General features: G+C 42.8%; 1 protein-coding gene across 1 annotated transcript in view; it reads right to left on the bottom strand.

Moving 5' to 3' along the window:
* Nucleotides 1-12,880, bottom strand: part of lingo3a (leucine rich repeat and Ig domain containing 3a) — a 32,043-nt gene extending 19,163 nt beyond the window's left edge. The window contains exon 1 of the mRNA XM_062394723.1: nucleotides 12,700-12,880. The gene's annotated coding sequence lies outside the window, so the exon portion shown is untranslated. The remainder of the gene's footprint in view (nucleotides 1-12,699) is intronic.
* Between the last annotated feature and the right edge of the window lie 4,730 nt (nucleotides 12,881-17,610).

The following is a 17,610-nucleotide window of genomic DNA, read 5'->3' as shown; positions in this document are numbered from 1 at the left end:
TCTTCAGGGCCCGAAGAACAACTTTCTCGCCCAGCTTTTTTGCATTTCTCTAATAAACATATCCATATAAAGTAAAGTTACAAAAACAAAAACTAAAAAAAGGAGAATATGTATAAATTTTCTTTTTTGTTGCTCTAATGTGTCATGTCCTTGTTTCCTTAAATGCAGACAAACGTCCAAACAGATTCACATATCTGACATGAGGACATTAATCTCACACCAAAATACAATTTCTGACTTGTGATTCTGCGTCAAGGTGGAAAAAGAAACATCCACAAGTGTCCTTGACCAGTAATTATCCCTGGCTGACACACATGTAGTCCATGGATTACAGCATAATAACAACATGCTGATGAAATGAACTGGGACATCACGACCTGTCTATATATGGTCTCTTGTCCATATTTCAGCTGAGCATGTTTGTATGGCCTACTTCACTGTCCTGACCTCTAATCCTGTGCCGCCACGATCTGCCACGCTGCCCGGTCCACTTTCCAGCTCTCCTCCACTCAGCTTTAATCTCGCCCCAGCCAAGATAGAGAGAGAGACAGAGAGAGCGATCTGAATTTGGGACAGCTGAGAGACGGAATCAGCCTCGGCCGAAATGTGAATTTGTACGTGATGAACAGAAATGCTTATGTGCAAGTGACCTTTTATTTAGCATATTACTTATGGCCTTCAAGACATTATCCATCCGTACTACTAAAACGATCTCTGTGCACAAGACTTTAATCCCCCGTTCATTCTTTAATCAAAATTATCAGCGATTACTCAAATAACAGCAAGTTAGTTGCAGCTTTGTAATATGAGGAATTATAACTTTAAAAACAATAATGCTTGTAATTGATCATCAATGTTGCATTCTACACTGATAGCTGAGGTTGGTGTCATTTGTTTTTCCTACAAAAAGGGATCATGTGATATGAGCCTGACAAATCATGACCATGAAGACTCAATAAGCAAGCACAGTGTCTACCTCATTACTTATAAACATCTCTGTTTCTGCCCGTCCAGACAAAAACACTGCCCTGGAGTTTTCAAACTATAATTGAGCCGGCAGCATTTCAGTTTTAGCGGCTCTGAAAGTGCCACACTTGAGTCGTGTGGACAGGCGTACCCGTAGCAGTTGATGAGTTCATATGTTTTTCAAGTGTTCACATAGGAATGTGGATACAGCCTCAGTGACACACTTCCGACCAGGCTGAGTCTAATAATGTCAGAGTAGCGAGGTCTGGGATCCGATGGTAATTATCCAAGAGTGTTAATTACAGGAAGAATTCTGAGGCAATTACTGATCGGCGCTGACGACACAGAGAGACAGAAAAGAGTCTCCCAGCACCATCACACCACAGCAGCTAATTGTGGATTAATCTTCTAACGTTGATATCACTGTCAACACCCAGCATTCACACCCCCCCAAAAAAAATGACTGCACAAAATCCATGGAGATAATCGTTCATTTGTTAAATCACAAATGTATTAGTTCTCCCCTGCTTTCCCTGGTTGCCTCAGTTGAATAATGAGGCGATGCTTGTCTGGAAAGCAGCGCCTGTTTATAGCTACGAGCTGAAGTCGGAGAAGTAGTAGATCCTGTATCTGTGCCACGTCTTCTGAGGGATTAGCTAATGCAACAATGAGCTTCTTATTAAAGGGTGGCACGAAGTCAAGCATCCGAAGAGAGGGAGAGAGGAGCAGGCGAGAAGGAGTTCACCAAATGGCAACGAAAAGGAGTCAGCAAAATAGGAAAATAAAGAAAAGAATATCTTCAAACATACGTTACACATGAAAGAACTGGGCCTGGTGCAACATGAAATAAGAGGGAACAGGGAATGAGAGATGAAAAACAGGAAGCAGACAAGTGAGATGGTTTAGGGAAGGTGATTTCACATCGTGTAGGAACCATGGATGGAGGAGAGCCTGAAATGTATTTGTCAAAAATGAGGCACTTCAGAGAAACAGACTGTAACCGTGTGTGTTATTGGATGGACGGATGACAGCCACACTCTCTTATCTCTTTGGCTTAAATCTCAACAGGAGACAGATTCCACCACAGTGTTTCTGCCGCTGCTGCTGCTCTGGTCTGTTCTACAACTCTAACAGCAGGGCCTAATACGGGGAAATGCACACTGACATTAAAACCACAAATATGCATCCATGAATCCAGCTAAATGCTAAAAAAGAACCACACACACTCTCATCTGAGACTCTGCAGGAAGTTAACCGTGAAACCTTGGCAATTGACACAGGTTGTCAGCTCCTGTGACGGGGGCTTACTGCAAGAGAACAGCAGGAAGGTGGAGGAAGACGAGCAGGAGCAGATTGACGATGAGGAGAGGGAGGAGAGAGTGACTCAGCTGTCCTCCCCGAAGGAGAAAAGAGAAGGAAAAGAGGGATGGAGAGGCGCTGAAGAGGAGGGGTGCTAACGCTACCTCTGCTAGACACAGATTTGTCAAAATTTTTCGGGAAATGAAAGAGAAGTCAAGTCGGGGGGCTTAACCCTTCAGTGGGAAATTCTTCCCCAAGGCAAACAACAAATGTCTGTGATGCCAGTGCAAGGGATATGAGCAATCTGTCCGTAGAGGGGATCACCATGCCACGCTATCTCCCCAACCAACTCTGTGGTGGATTATGACATCATGGCCTTTTTGTCTGGCGTGCAAGGGGCCGTCTTTAGGGTCTCTAGGTACGGCTATGGGCACCTAGTAAATGGTGACCTGCCTGTGCATCGAACATTGATCCGTCCAAAGATCACAAAGGAAAAACTCAGCATTGGATATGCAAGGAAAAAACAGCTTGTGGGATGGAGGTAGAAGTACGCTCCACCGCACCAAAAACAACAAGAAGCCCCATCCATGCAAACAGCTCCATCCCGACATACGAATTATTCACTGGCTCTTTTGAAAATGTTTAGTCTGACAAGCAGGCGCTGGCTTCCTCGCACGGAGACAGCTGAGAGATCCATCGCAAGTGGCTCTGATGAAATTTTCAACGTGAGACAAAGGCAAGAGAAAAGAGGCAAGATGAACGGAAAATTCTTTGAAAGAAAGCAACGGATGCAGGAAGAGGAAAGCGCGTCTGTCTTTGAAAGGGATGAGGCAAGCTTTGACAGCGTACTGTCATACAGGCCGTCATGGAAGTGGCCCAGTTGCTGATTCACTGATCGCTGTCTTTTTCTTTTCTGAGAAAGAAATAAGGAACGATGAATAATTCCTCCCTTACTGATGACAGGCTTGTGAGGACGACTAAAGCGTCGGCTCAATGCGCCACTGTCCCACTGTTGCTCCTCTGGCTCCCATGATAAATTCATAGGGTCCCCGCTGGTGTCGAGAAGCAGCTTGTCCTCTTCACCTCAAACTGTGGCCAACCGTACACCTAACAAGGTACGCCAGTCAAACTGAAGGAATGTGACAGGAAGACATTTAATAGACACAGACTTGTTTGTGTACATATATATGTGCACAGTGGCGACAGGAGATATTCATAGATGCACACATCCACAGATTGTGATCTACACTGACAAATATAACCCCTTACTTCTCAGAAGCAGCATGTCGCCCGCCTCCACATACAAAAATGGGCCGAGTACACACACACACAGTGCTCCAGCTATTTCACCAGACGGGTATAGACTCTATAATGCCCCCAAACAACTGAGGAGAAACTTGCCACAGCTGCGATTCAGTTCAAAGCAGGGATCCTCAGCAGACTCCTTTTGATCAAACACTTCTGACAGGCGAGCTGAATCCATATGTTCCCAAAGAAAAGACAAGAAGACGAGAGGAAGGAGGCGAGGGAGGACGAGCAGCCAAGGTCTGTTAAGCACAACCCCATCACACCCATCTGTCACGGCTGCACATGGACCCATACAGCTGCAGATTTATTTGTTCAAATGATGCAGAGACCAAACAAGGGAGAGATTTTCTTCCCGGGCATAAAAAGGGCTGAAGAGACGAACTCAGACACTACATGCACATCAATTTCCTTATGGCTTTTACTTCTGAACAACCAAATTAACTGTATGCCATTTTATTAGCTTGTAATTGTCATATCATTAAAATCACTTGGGGTCTGTTAAAATTGCACCGGTTGCAATTATGAAATGACCTATAACCAATATCATTTCCACTCTTAAAAAGAACCCAAACCTGACACCTTTTTCCCACAGGTTCTATAAAGGTGGAATAACCAGAGAGAAAACACTTACGTTTCTTGTCAAACTAAAAAGGTCACTTGGAAATAGCAGCTCAGCTTAAATTAACATCCTCATAATGAAGTCATGTGTTACATTTTTTTGTCTGCTGGCAGATGGTCTTAACACCTCCAAGCTACAAGCTCAAAAGCACTAATGAACAAAGTGAGTTCAACAGGACATGTCCGACCTCGCTGTACAACTAACATCAAGTGTAATCCCTCTGGTGATCCAATTCTCCATTGATGATGTTATGCATTCAGGGAGCAGAAGTTATTTTTGTGTATAGCAACCTGTCAGCTGATTGTCCAAAAATTTGAAATTATGTTGATGTAAAGATTGATAAAAGGAAAGAAAAATGTAGCTGATAATGTTACCTTTTTTTGGTAGCTTCAAATTATTCATTAAAAACACACAATAAATACATACGCCAGGCTAGATGTTTCTCTTTGTTTCATGTCTTCATGCTAAGCAGGTTAGCTTAGCTATTATGTATGCTATGCTAAGTTAACTGGCTGCTGGGTGTAGCTTCTAACATGGCATGAGATTAAAAACATTCCTCTGATTTTACTCTCCTTTAATAGCGAACTGCACATTTAAACAATGAAATAACTTAGAACCACCCATCGAGAGGTTTATAATCCCAGTTTATACTTTCACACTTCATGCCTCTCCTCTCTCAAGAATCAAACCAAAGTGACCAAGGACACAACACATAAAGCAACACACCAACACAAACGGAGAAGACAGCCTCACTGAGCGGCTCCAGCTCACACCTCTGTTCCACTGATCCTCACTTGAGGAAAGTGACGATCAGCCGATAATCTGATTCATGTTCAAGACAGAGACAAAGATCAAGGTTTGCTTTAGCTGACGGTGTGATCAAGAGAGCGAACAGAGCGCTGGGGGTTATGGACCGATGTGAAGGTGCAAAGAGGCATGAATCTTTAATCTTCATCTATTCCGACGGCTCACTGGGACATTTAAAACAGGTTCAGCAGGTTTAAACGCCAATATCTTGACGAGGGCGAGTGCAGGAAGAGCGAGGCAGACAGACAAACGGCTGCACAAACACAAACCCAGAGTAGATCTCAGGTTCAGGAAATTCTATTTTTGCACAACTAATCACATTAATCTGGATCTAAATGCATCATGATCATCAGGTTGCAAACAGCCGATAGTTCAGGGCCCAGCTGAGTCAGACACACTGTTGACGACAGGACCCATTTGAAGAATGATGAATTAATCCACTGCTTAATACCCTTGCAGAGTGTTAAGTGTGCCTGACCACAATACGTTTGGATCTCATTAGAGGTGAAGTCATTAGTCCGTTCAGGACTGTGGGGAGAAGATGACAAAAAAATGCTACTTTTCAGGCACTTAAAAATCTATTTAGGAAAAGCTGGTGAGATAATGAGTGTGTGTGTGTGTGTGTGTGTGTGTGTGTGTGTGTGTGTGTGTGTGTAGGTGGAGCAAGAGGCATCAGAATTTAATTTGCTATATCAATCTAATGACACAATGTTTTTTTTTTAAGTGGCACTAAGGAATATGAGGACTAAAGCAAAGAAAAATGGAGAATTGTGTGTGTGTTGGTGGCAGACAGAATTTAACTTCTGTTGATCTAATCTTGATCTAATCTTGTTCATAACTACATAATTGAAGAGAGCTGATTAAAGAGCAGTCTCGTGTGCGAGGTCCGTGGAGAGACGTTATGAAAGATGTAACCCGAGTCAGTGCACGGGACACAGCTGGTTCGATGCAGCAGCTCAAAACAAAGTAAGACCTCCATGTTTGTCCGGCTTGGCTGCTTCACGTGTGGTTGATTACACAGGGAATTGGACTGATTCCACGTCAAGCTTAAAGAAAAAATATCACAATAATCTAACTATTGATTAGTCAACCTAAACAAGGCACATAACGACAACAAAATTACACTTTTATCCACAAGTGATCATTCATCAAGTGAGGTATCTCACTTTCGGCAGTTAAGGCTTTTGACATTTGCCTGCATTAGATTCATGAGTCAAATAGATTAGAGGTGCTCAGAAAGCTGTCTTCACATGTCAGCATCTCTCACAGTCTGTTCACATTTTCATCAGGGGGAGTGAAACATTTCTGAAAGCAGTCTGCAAAAGAAGAACACACTCTTGTCTCTCTTTTGACAAACTCTTGCAGATTTCCCTGCGAGGACGAAAACAGCCTAGTGCCCTTCAGTGCTCTGTGTTTCCAACTGTTATGCGATACAGAGGCGAGGTAAGGTTATATATAATTGAAGCATATTATATGGATTTGCTGATGCAGCCACAGTTTGCCTGGGGACGATTTAGCTTTGGATCAAATGTTGTTATTGTGGTATAGATGTATGCAGTGTATTGTTGTAGATAATTCTGAATGCATCTCGAATCACTGGAGGAACTCTGGGCTGCATGTACCGGATACACTGCAGTATAATAAATGCCCTTTGTCCCGATTATCTGCCTCCTCAAGCTCACAGTTCATCTCAGGCTGAAGAGGACATTTAGGGACAAAGCAGAGTGCATAGTACTGACACATCAGGAAGGTTTGATCAGGCTATTGAACAAAGGAAGCATATTTCCAGATGTATGTCTTTCCAACAGTATTTTTGTGTTTTCTAAAGCTTTTTTTCTGTTTTTGAGGCCATTTATGTACGACTCAAGATGCACATACATTATTGATTGAGCTGATACAAACAAATCAGAACTGCATAAATGAAAATCATGGGGCCAGTATAAACAATAGCTCAAGACTCAACTATATGATATGAAAGGTACGGATATCTACACGGACAGACATTTTTAACTGCTGTCTACAAAGCTGCTCCATTTTTGTCTCGTCACTCGTTTGTAGCAGCCAGAACATTTTGACTCTGAGCCGCCCTCTAGTGAATATCATTGCTTAACATTCATGCCTTTGGAAAGTTTGAAAGGGATTCTTTGGGAAGCTACATCATTTAAAATGCACGCATCCATTTTCATAAGTAAAGGGAGCAAGAAATAGCCTTAAGAGAAACCAACACTAACCATCAGACTGAAGTGGACACCTAGCTGCATCAATTATTCTGTTTATTAATTCAACACTTTCTATGAACGAGGAGCAGTAATTGTCTTAAGTTTTACTGGCGGTAAATGTTAGCAATGCTTGTAATATACACAGTATTATCCATATTGCTTTCACCAATGGGTCACATGATAGGAGTGTGATGAATATGCGCAATTGTCAAGTCTCCGTTTCAGGCGGTGCAGACTTAAATACAAGCCCAAAGCTTTTAAAATAAGACTAGGCCTGTGCATTTAAAAAAAATCTACATTTAAGTTGGAGTGTGGATGCCAAATGTTGCCAATTGATGTGCTTTAAAAGTTAACTATATTAAAGTGGATGTAGCCTAAAAGAGATTGTTTATGAGAAAGTGGTGCCCATGTATTACCCACAGCTCAGAGTGAGCGGAAGATGCTGTCTGAGTTACAGTTATAAGGAAATGTTAATTCTACTTGACAAATGATCACTCAATCAATCAATCAATCAATCACTCGACCAATTTTCCGACCACTAACAATGCTATCTATATGTAATCCTCAGACTCCTTTTCTTACAATGACTCAACGTTCCAGTCTATCAGAGCTCAGGAGCTTTGAACTCCATTTTCTCCTTCAATCTCCCGTCATGATGGTCGATGCACCTCGGAGAACATTGTTTTATGGCTGGCCAGTCGCAGCATTTCACGCTGCCAGGGGCAATAGAAATACATAAAAAGAAATGAGCCAGAGAGACGACAAGTATATAAACTCCCCAAATACCTGCTCTTCATCCCATAACACAACTCAGAGCTGGAGCCATGTTGCTTTTGGTTACATTCAAAGACACAAGAATTCAAATATCAGCTCGCTTACGCCCAAGGTTTGAATTAAAGAACATTCAGGTCGGCTTGAGCTGAAATTAACATAAACAGTGTCTCATGTTTGCAGATCAGTTCAGTGAGATATAAAGTTTAGAGTTAAAAACCACCATCTGCTGAAAGACAATAACATTAGTCGGGAGAAATAACTCCATGCCCAAAGCCTTAGCCGTAGCGAAGTCTCTGAGCTCCTGTTAAAGTGTGAAAGCACTGTCTACCAACACTCATGAGATTCCTTGGCCTCCCTTTAAGCATGAAACGCCACAGCCTTTTCATCACACGTTCTTTCATCCAGAGACCTCAAGATAATATGAAATATGCAGCATAGTAAGAGCTGAAAGCCTTCTCTTCACAACATCCCTTCCTCCCGTTATCTCGTCTGCACTGTTGTACCAATCTTCCTGAGCTGGTCCAGTGAAGTCGCACAGGCACTGTCGTTGTAAATGAGACAGTTTTGTGAAGAGATGAAGAGACGACTGGGAAAAATAATTCATAAATTAAAAAACTACATTCCAAACGTGTGTGACAGCTGTTGTTGTCTACATAAATGGGCACTGCTTGGATGAGTGCCTGGATGGTATTATAAAGATATCATGTCAAATAAAATGATGCGATACAGTTTTAAATTATAGAAAAATACATTTACTAATTGGCCATGGGCATAATTTGCATCCCCCTCCAAAAATTCTCTGACGACAAATTGCCCACCAGATGTCAGAGCACTATTATTACTCTGCTGCATTGTAGTGGGTTGACCTATTGTTTTGGCTTTTATCATGTTGGCTTCAAAAACAAAAGAGCCCTTTAGTTACAAAGGGTTCCATTACAGTCAATGAAATAATTGGCATTACAGTGACAAAGTGCCATGTGCAGGGCTTCATTACTCCCCCAGCTCATTAAGTTGACAAGAAAGGGGTTGATAAATGCTTGACATTAAGTACAAATAATGAAAACATTGTTGGAACCGCTACAGGTATGATGAATAATAAATATCTGTCAGATGGCTAATGGATAAATGATTGAAAAAGTTAAAACTTCAACAGTGTAAAAAGTTGTTGTTTTAATAGTAGAGAGGAAATTCAAAAGTCTGTTGCAGAGGGAGCTCCTCAATCCCAACAAAAGACACTGCCCTTGAGACACCTCATCAGTAGTCCGGCCGTTACTTCCTGGGTATTGTGGTGGTAAATGGTGTGTATTTATATAGCGCTTTTCTAGACTTGATGACCACTCAAAGTGCTTTACATTACAGGGGATGCCATTCACCCAGTGGGCAGCACTATGGGGTTCAGGGATTCAGTATCTTGCCCGCAAGATACTGAGACCGGCTCGTCTTGCACAGTCCAACAAAGCCAGCTAAAGCAAGAGCATAGGCCGACATTTCCACCAGGCTCTGCAATTGGTTGAACAGTCAAAACAGAGCGAGCCAGCCGGCCAATCAGGGGAGTCTGCGCATTATCAGGAGGGGGGTCTTAAAGATACAGGAGCCAAAATTAAGCGTTTCAAACAGAGGCTGAAGAGAGGAGCTGCAGCAATGGACAGAATGAGGAAAGTGATGTGTTTTCTGAACATTAGAGCATGTGCACCTTTTCCAGTAATAACCCTAATAAAATAAAAAAATATGAGCATATGGCGCCATCAAAGAAATAACCTGACCTAAATTTTTTTAGACAAAATGCATACAAATGTCTGTATCATCTATAATTGTATTCATTTGTGTTTTTATCGTACATGAAATCTGTTCAGATGAACATACAGAGCATGGTGGAGTGGACAGAGAGGTACTGTTTACAGTTGACAGGGCTGTGGTTCTACTGAACCTGAGGTAACAGGGTCAGCGAGGCTTTGCTGTTGCGACACATGAAGCAATAATGTTTTGAAATAAAAGATTTGTAAATCCCTGAGTCCCTCTAAGCTCTGCATCAAGGTTAAAGCCCTGTCTGAACAATAAAAATTGCATTAAAGTAGTCAGGGAGTCGAGAACAGCACACACATGCCCGTCATCGTTCCATGTCACAGCTGACATGCTCCTGCGGGGAGCTGACAGCTTCTCATAGGGGCACTACTCTACTTTTCCTCCTGCATTCCTCCACCACTTCATCCCTCCCCCCTTTCTTTCCCTCCACCTCGCTCTGCACGGCCCTCTCTGCAAGAGCAGCAATGCACTCATCACACAGACAGCCGATGCATCCCATTACAGCCCCCATAAATACTTAGGAGTTGGAAACAATCAGGCCGGGCTTTGGCAGTAGGTAGTGTCAATATTGAGCGCGGCTGACAGTTTTATGTGCGACAGAAAGCGACAAAATGAGAAGGTAAGTGTAGGCGTAGTAATGGACGGGGCCAACAGGCCTGAATCTACAATGCCCTGCGAGGAGCGCACGGACCTGTCAGCACACATTTCATTACTGACTCACAAATCCGTCAAACAGGGGGGGGGCTAAGTGGCACCTCGAGTACCATCAAGAGCTGTTACATAATTATGTTCACTTTGATGCCGCTTCTATGGCTACTGTACAAGCAGGATGAAACCATAGACTGTATTTAAAGATGGACGACATGACTGCTCCCCGAAGGTAGAGCCAGAGTACCTTGTTCGCCTGTGGTGGTTGGCTACACTAAAGGTTTTAAATCCTGCCTCTGCCATGTTATTGGATGGGACATGGATCAAATTAAAGAGTACAGAGTTCTCAAAAATGGTCTCTCTCATTCCAGGTAGTTCTTATCACGCCAGTGTGGATTTAAGAGCTTGTTATCTCTGCCAGGGAGTTTTTTTTCTTAACAGTTTTCTATGAAATGTTGTGGATGGACTGGGCTTGACCCAAAGAAGGACCCATTCAATGGAGCAGATCTGCATAAATGGATGGATCCAGGATTTTGTTATTCGCTTTCAGTAACATGGTGGGATTGGCGGAGGTATGTTTCCTCCGCGTCCCCTTAAAGTTTTTCCAGTAAGCTTGGTTTTAATTGGTTATTTGATGGTATAACAATGGGTTGAAATGTTATGATATACAACAGCTGAATCTGACTTGAACTGGTCGAGCCATTTTCTTACTACAGCAGCTCCTTCCCTTGATCCCTACTGTGTTTATATCGAGGATATCTTGGCTTTTGTTCTCTATATTGGCCGATGGCGGATCCACATGATCGAAATTCACAGGACGAGTGACACATGATGTAGGTCAAGAAAAATACAACTCCATATATATCGATTGGATGAGACACTGCACTTGTTTAGACCCGTTCTCCCTTGGAGGACAAAGTATTTTAGACTGTGCCTCTCATTCACCCCCTCTCCCACACACCAGTAAAGGCTGTGCGGGGCATCATGTGCTCTTTGGGGCTTATTAGTTTGCTCAAGCACAGTTCAAGTTAATGAGGACTGAAAACCCCCCAAACAATTATTGAGTAACCTTCTGTTCCAACACAGGCACAGCTGTCCAAAAGTATTGACCCTGTCCCCGTGAGGTTTTGCACGCCAACTTACTGGAACTATGTGTACCTGCAGCTGCAGTGTCCTTTACCTCTCTGCTGGACAGTTTCACAGGATAAAAGTCTGATCTGTCTAATTGGATGGTCAAACTCACTAAAGACATAACAAGTCTGCAATACTGTGAGATTTGGGGGGTTTTAGCTCAGGTATATAGGTCTCGAAAAATGATTATGTGTTGTGCAATGGTCTTTTGACTGATGTCATTCCACATTTCAGTCTCCCCTATACTTTCTTGCCAACTCTGCTTAAGGCCCAACAAATAATTAGGTTTATAGTGTGTGTGTGTGTGTGGGGGGGGGGGGGGGGCACACTCTGGTAAATATCATATCATAAATAAATACCTACTTTTCAATAATCTTGTAAATACCGGATGAATATGCAATAACAATTATAATATGCAGCTTGCTCCATATTTAAATGTACAAAGTGTCAGTTGAGAAACAAATAAAAAAGCAAACCGACCTTCCTTATGAATAAAAACATGGGATTTCCACAGCTGCACTTTGGAAAGTGAATAGAGGCACAATAAATGCAGGAGGAGAGCGGAGAAGGCTGAGCAAACACAAGGCAGAAGCTTCAGATGTGTCACACAGACATCAGGCACCGGGCCCCTCACACTGAGGACGACAGCACGGATCGATCGGGAAATGCATCCCCCCTTTCTACCCCACGTTTAAACCATTAAAACCTAATTGAGGACTGGTAACAGACGATACACACACGCGCGCACACACACACAGACACAGTCACACAAAAACAGTGGCCGTGCTTGGATGGATACACAAGGACTGTACATTTCAAGGGTGACAACAGGAAAGCACAGGCAGTGTGAAATAATGAGACCAGAGGTCCGTGTAAGCAAAGCTCCAAACGGATCAGACGGGACTGCACCATGAGAGGATGGACACGGACCACAGGTGAATCCTGCGCTCACCGGGTCATCGTTGCCGGTGAGAGCTGACCACAGGGAAGTGGGCGTGAAAGAAGAAGCAAAGGAGAGGAAAAACAACAACACCCCTAAAATCATGTGCATGACAGAGGTGTCATCAGATGGGGATCAGATGGACCATTACGCGTGTGTGCGTAAAATAAGGGAAGTTGGCTCACCCAGGACTAGACCGTGCACACCGCTCCATCCACATCTGCAACCCTGGAGTCTCTCTGGTCTCTGCTGCTCTGCCTGGATCTCTGGATCTTTGCCGGCTGATTTTTTTTGTTTTTTGTTGCTGCTCCAGCCTCTTCAGCCTCTGCACCTCCTCCTCTTCCTCCTCTTCCAGCAGGGAAGGCAGCAGCAACAGCAACTTGACTGGGCTGCATTCACTCACCTTCCCTCCCCTCTGTTTCCCCCCCTCCTCCTTCCCAGTTTATCTATATGTGCCTCTCCAGCCTGGCTCCTCTCCTCCACTCTCCTCCTTTGTGCTGTGGAAGCAGCAGCAGCAGTAGATCGTCTCCGGGCGGGCTCCCGGCTCCGTGTCTCTGCATGAGGGGAACCAGTGGCAGCGGCAGGCAGCTCTGCTGATGATGCTGTTGGTGCTGGATTGTGTGTGCGTGTAGAAGTGTCCAGGCATTTGTGTATGTATGTGTGTGTGTGTGTGCGATTATGTATGTGTTTGTGTGCGAGTGTGTTTGTTTCAAAGCAGACCCGGCTGCTGCTCATTGGGGCTCATCTCTCTCTCTCTCTCTCTCTCTCTCTCTCTCTCTCTCTCTATATATCTCTCTCTCACTCTCTCTCCCTCGTACTCTGACTGTGGTGCGCTGCCTTCACGTCCTGTGGGAGAAAAGGAAAGACGAGTTGCCTGCTCTAAAATTCCGCCTCGCTTTAGCTCTCAGGTGGTGGATACTCAAAAGTACTCTGCAGGGACAGATCCACGTGGAGCGTAAAATAAATAAACACAGGGAACTGAATACAGAAGCAGATGGATAATTATAATAAAATATTACATGTACAGATTTACTATAGAAGTTAATTCTGAATATAAAAGTTTATCTCAATTTCCCGATCTCGTTTCAGAATGGAGGGCTATTTCATGTTTGACATCAAATATACAGGTATTGACAAAACTCCCTGCGTATGGTTCGGTTTAATGATTAATGGAATTTATGCCTTCATAGGTGGATTTTAGCCACTTGCAGGCAGCAAAAACTAGCTTTATTATCACAATAAGACATAATTGGTGTGAATGTGACTCTAATAAGCTGCTTTCAGACATGCACTAAACTCCAGTGAATGTCTGGAGATTCTCCAGAGTGGCTGTATGTGTGTCTCCGGCCAATTTGCAGGCTTCACATTGATAGACCAGGGCCCTATAGGTTACCTTCAATGTGGTTGATGGGGCCATGATATGAGTTGTTAGTTTGGTGCCATCCAACAGTTGAAATAATTTAGACAGCTAGGCTGAAGGGATATCTGTGTGTTATCTGCATTGCTGGGGAAGGAGACATTGTGGCGTCCGATGAATTGGCCAAGATCAAGCATATAAATGGAAAATAAAATTGGACCAAAAATCTGAATCAGTGTCCATGATGCCAACCCATATTCTAAGATGATCAATTAGAACGGTATGATCTACTGTATCAAAGCCTTGGGTCTAGAGAGATTAAAATTTGCGCTTTCAATTTTTTATTTGTCAGCTGCTATAAGGAGATCATTGGTTATTTTGAAGGCAGCAGTTTCTGTTCTGTGTAATGCTAAAAAACATGATTGAAATTTCTCAAAGAGGTTATTATGACACATACAAGCAGAACGTCGGGTTGAAACCACATTCTCTAAGACTTTTGATAAAAATGTCGAGATCTGATAGAATCTATGACCTTAAATAACCTTCTGGGTTTAGATTGATTTGTTAAAATCAATTGGAAAAGAAGGATGTTCTCGCTTCTTTAACTGCCCTTTTGTAAGGTAAAAAGACAAAAAGGGTTTAAATAAAACATTGATAATACTTTTAAAAGGAAAGATCCTTGGATGCTTTAGAAGGATTTGACTTTTGTTGTAGCCAGGGTAAAATAATAGCTTTTACTGCAATACTCCTGTTGTCATGTTCAACAACACAAGCCTACAGGAGGAGCCAGGGATCAAGCCACATAACAACTAAAGGCTGGACCCCTCTATCCAGCTCAGTTGGGTGAACCTTCTATTTTTATTCTCTCGTCTGTCTCATTTCATCCTCCTGTATGTAGAGTGGATAGAGAGAGAAGCTGTGCCAAGAAGTTGAAGCTATAATACAGCATTAAGTGAAGCAGGGTATTTCATTTCACAGTGAGGATAGAAAGAGGCTACTGCTCTTTAAATCTCATCACTGCTGAAGCCGAAACCTGATGTTTAACCACTGACGTTGTATAGCTCTAAAAAACAAGACAGATCAAACTGCACAGTACTGTAGGTGCACCAGAAAATATTATGTAATATATTGTATTTAGGCCAGTGAGATGAAATGCCATCACAGGCTGCAACTTGTAAACATGGCAAGATATTTATATGAACACCAACGTCAGGAGAAGCCTCTCGGATCCCTGAGGAGGAGCTGGAAAACATTTCTATGGATGGGTGTTTTTAACCAAGTCATTTTTCTTTTCAAAGGTTAATTTCATTTCGTGACCTATCTTAGATAAATGAAAAAATATTTGTTAAGTAACTCAATGAGCAAACATGTTCCTCACGGATAAATATTCAGGAAGGAACTAATTGTACGCGCTGGTGATGCATTCTCCATCACAGCATCGAAAACAGCACACAAGATCACATTACCATATCGTGTGGCTCTGAACTCAAAAGATATAGATATGTTCTTTTAAGCCGACTGGGCACTACTCCCTCTCCATTCATTCTTAACTACAGTGCTCTAAGTCCAGTTAACTGTGACTCAGATGCCGAAGAAGAAGAGGAGGAGGAGTAGGGGTTGAGCTGGCGCTCTTCCTCCAGGCATTATCACACATCTTTTACATTTCACTGCCGCTTTTTAACTGAGCATAAATCTGAGCCCCGAGGCGCTGCAGGAGTGTCACATCCCGGTGAAAATGGAGGCTGTGGCATGTTTCGTTCTATCTGCAGTCTGCGTCGCTGTCCTCAAAAGACACAGGTTTTCCCGGTGCTGGTTCCATCTGTGCTGCGGCCTCTGTGCATGTGCGGTCTCCGAACGCTACGCTGTCACTCTCCACGCGGTAGAGTGAGACAAATTTTAATGGGGTTATTACACAAGTGAGTTGCTGTTCACGATGTGAAAACGGCTGCTGGTTGTTGCATTGTTGAGCCCAAACTGCAGCACTGCAATCGCCTCCAGTTACACCGACCTTCATGAATGTCATTTTTCTCCCCTCAACCATTTCCTTGAGAGGCTTATGGGGGAAGCTTTGATGTGAGGTTGACAATACTGTGTCACTTAGCTGAGTGTGCTCTGTGGCAGCTTTATAATAATACCACAAGGTAGAATTGTAATAATCACCATACCTCCCCTCCTGTGGTTCATACCTGAGGGCAGCGGTGAAATGAAGACCATCTGGCATCCAGGAGCTTTTCTGGCTGAACATTTTTGTAAATGTTCAGCCATTGGGAGGGGGGGGGGGGGTGTTGATAAATATGTTATACATAAAACATGAAGGCAATGTTCCTGCCTACTGTGCGGGTTGAAAAGGCGCTACATCAATTCCAGGACTCTACACTCATTTGTCAATTTAAAAATGCTGCTGCTTATACCCTCACATTTGCAGTGTCCGTGCGAGGAGCTGTAGAGAGTGTGTAAAAAATGTTCAGTCCTCAGACACAAAAAAACATATTGTCGAGCACCAGCAGGATTTACAGCTCGATTATGTGACTGTAATTTTATGCAGGTCAGGTGTTGTTTACTTCCACCTGCCAATAAGTCTTTGTAATGTTCGGGAGCTTTGTTGTAGAAGCATAATACTGATAAAACTTTATATTCACTTACTTTCAATGAAATCTATGTACCTGCAGTCTTGATCACTTTCAATTTAAAGGATCTGAGAACCAGATTTCAACCGTAACCGATAAAACCCTGTGTCAACTGCAGATTCATTAGTTGCGGACAAAAACCTGAAGTGGGCGTTTTAACCATTGGTAATGGGGCTTTATACTTTGTGGGTCACGGGGGAGGTGAAATCAATCCCAGCCGACACTGGGCGAAAGGTGGAGCACACACTGGAAAGGTCGCCAACATATCACAGGGCCAACATACAGACACAACCATTCACACTCCCATTCCCACATATGGAGTCTCAAATTTCACCAAACCCCAAACTGACAGATACAGGGACAACATGCAAACTCCACACAAAGAGACCCTGGTCAACCCAATGGATATGAACTGTCAATAAATGTTATAGGCCACAGTTTGTAATGTGGATTAAATTTGTTTCTATTTACCACAGCAAACTTGCAGCAGGATGCACAAGGACTTCAGGCAGTGACCAAAGTAAATCACAAACACAAAGCTTTCGTGAGCAACTGACAATCATCCTCTAAAGTAGGTTTAGACCCAATACAATGCAGCTTCCACATGTAGAAAGAAATATAGAAATGAAACTGCTTCTCACAATGGCTGGTTCGTAGAAAGGTGGCACACACCGGTGGAAAGGAGAAAAACTACTTCCAAATCACTGCACCTTAGTACCAAACGTGCCCAAATAACTTAGTGTTCTATAATTTATCTTTCTATTTCATAAAACATTGGTCTCCTATTAAAATGTTTTGCTATTAGTTAATATTTGCTCTTTTGCCAATTTTCAGTTAATGCTTTTTCTACATGTATAAATCTATATTGTTGTTTTATGTCCTATGCACCAATCACACAAAGTAAATTTCCTGTATGTGAAAATATACTTATATAAACTAAAAGAATTCTGATTCTGATTCTGAACATGGAAAGGGGGAATAACCCTGGGGCGCTCAGAACAGGTGTGACAAAAAAGTTAGAGCAAAGTGATAACAAGGATATCTACTTGACTTCAAGTAGATATCCACAGACCTTTTTTTACTATAAAATTGTCGCTCCTACCCTTTATCAG

The sequence above is a fragment of the Platichthys flesus genome, chromosome 9 (assembly GCF_949316205.1).
Source record: "Platichthys flesus chromosome 9, fPlaFle2.1, whole genome shotgun sequence".
Lineage (NCBI taxonomy): Eukaryota > Metazoa > Chordata > Actinopteri > Pleuronectiformes > Pleuronectidae > Platichthys > Platichthys flesus.
The sequence above is the reverse complement of the archived record's forward strand: the minus strand, read 5'-3'. Positions and strand labels throughout refer to the sequence as shown.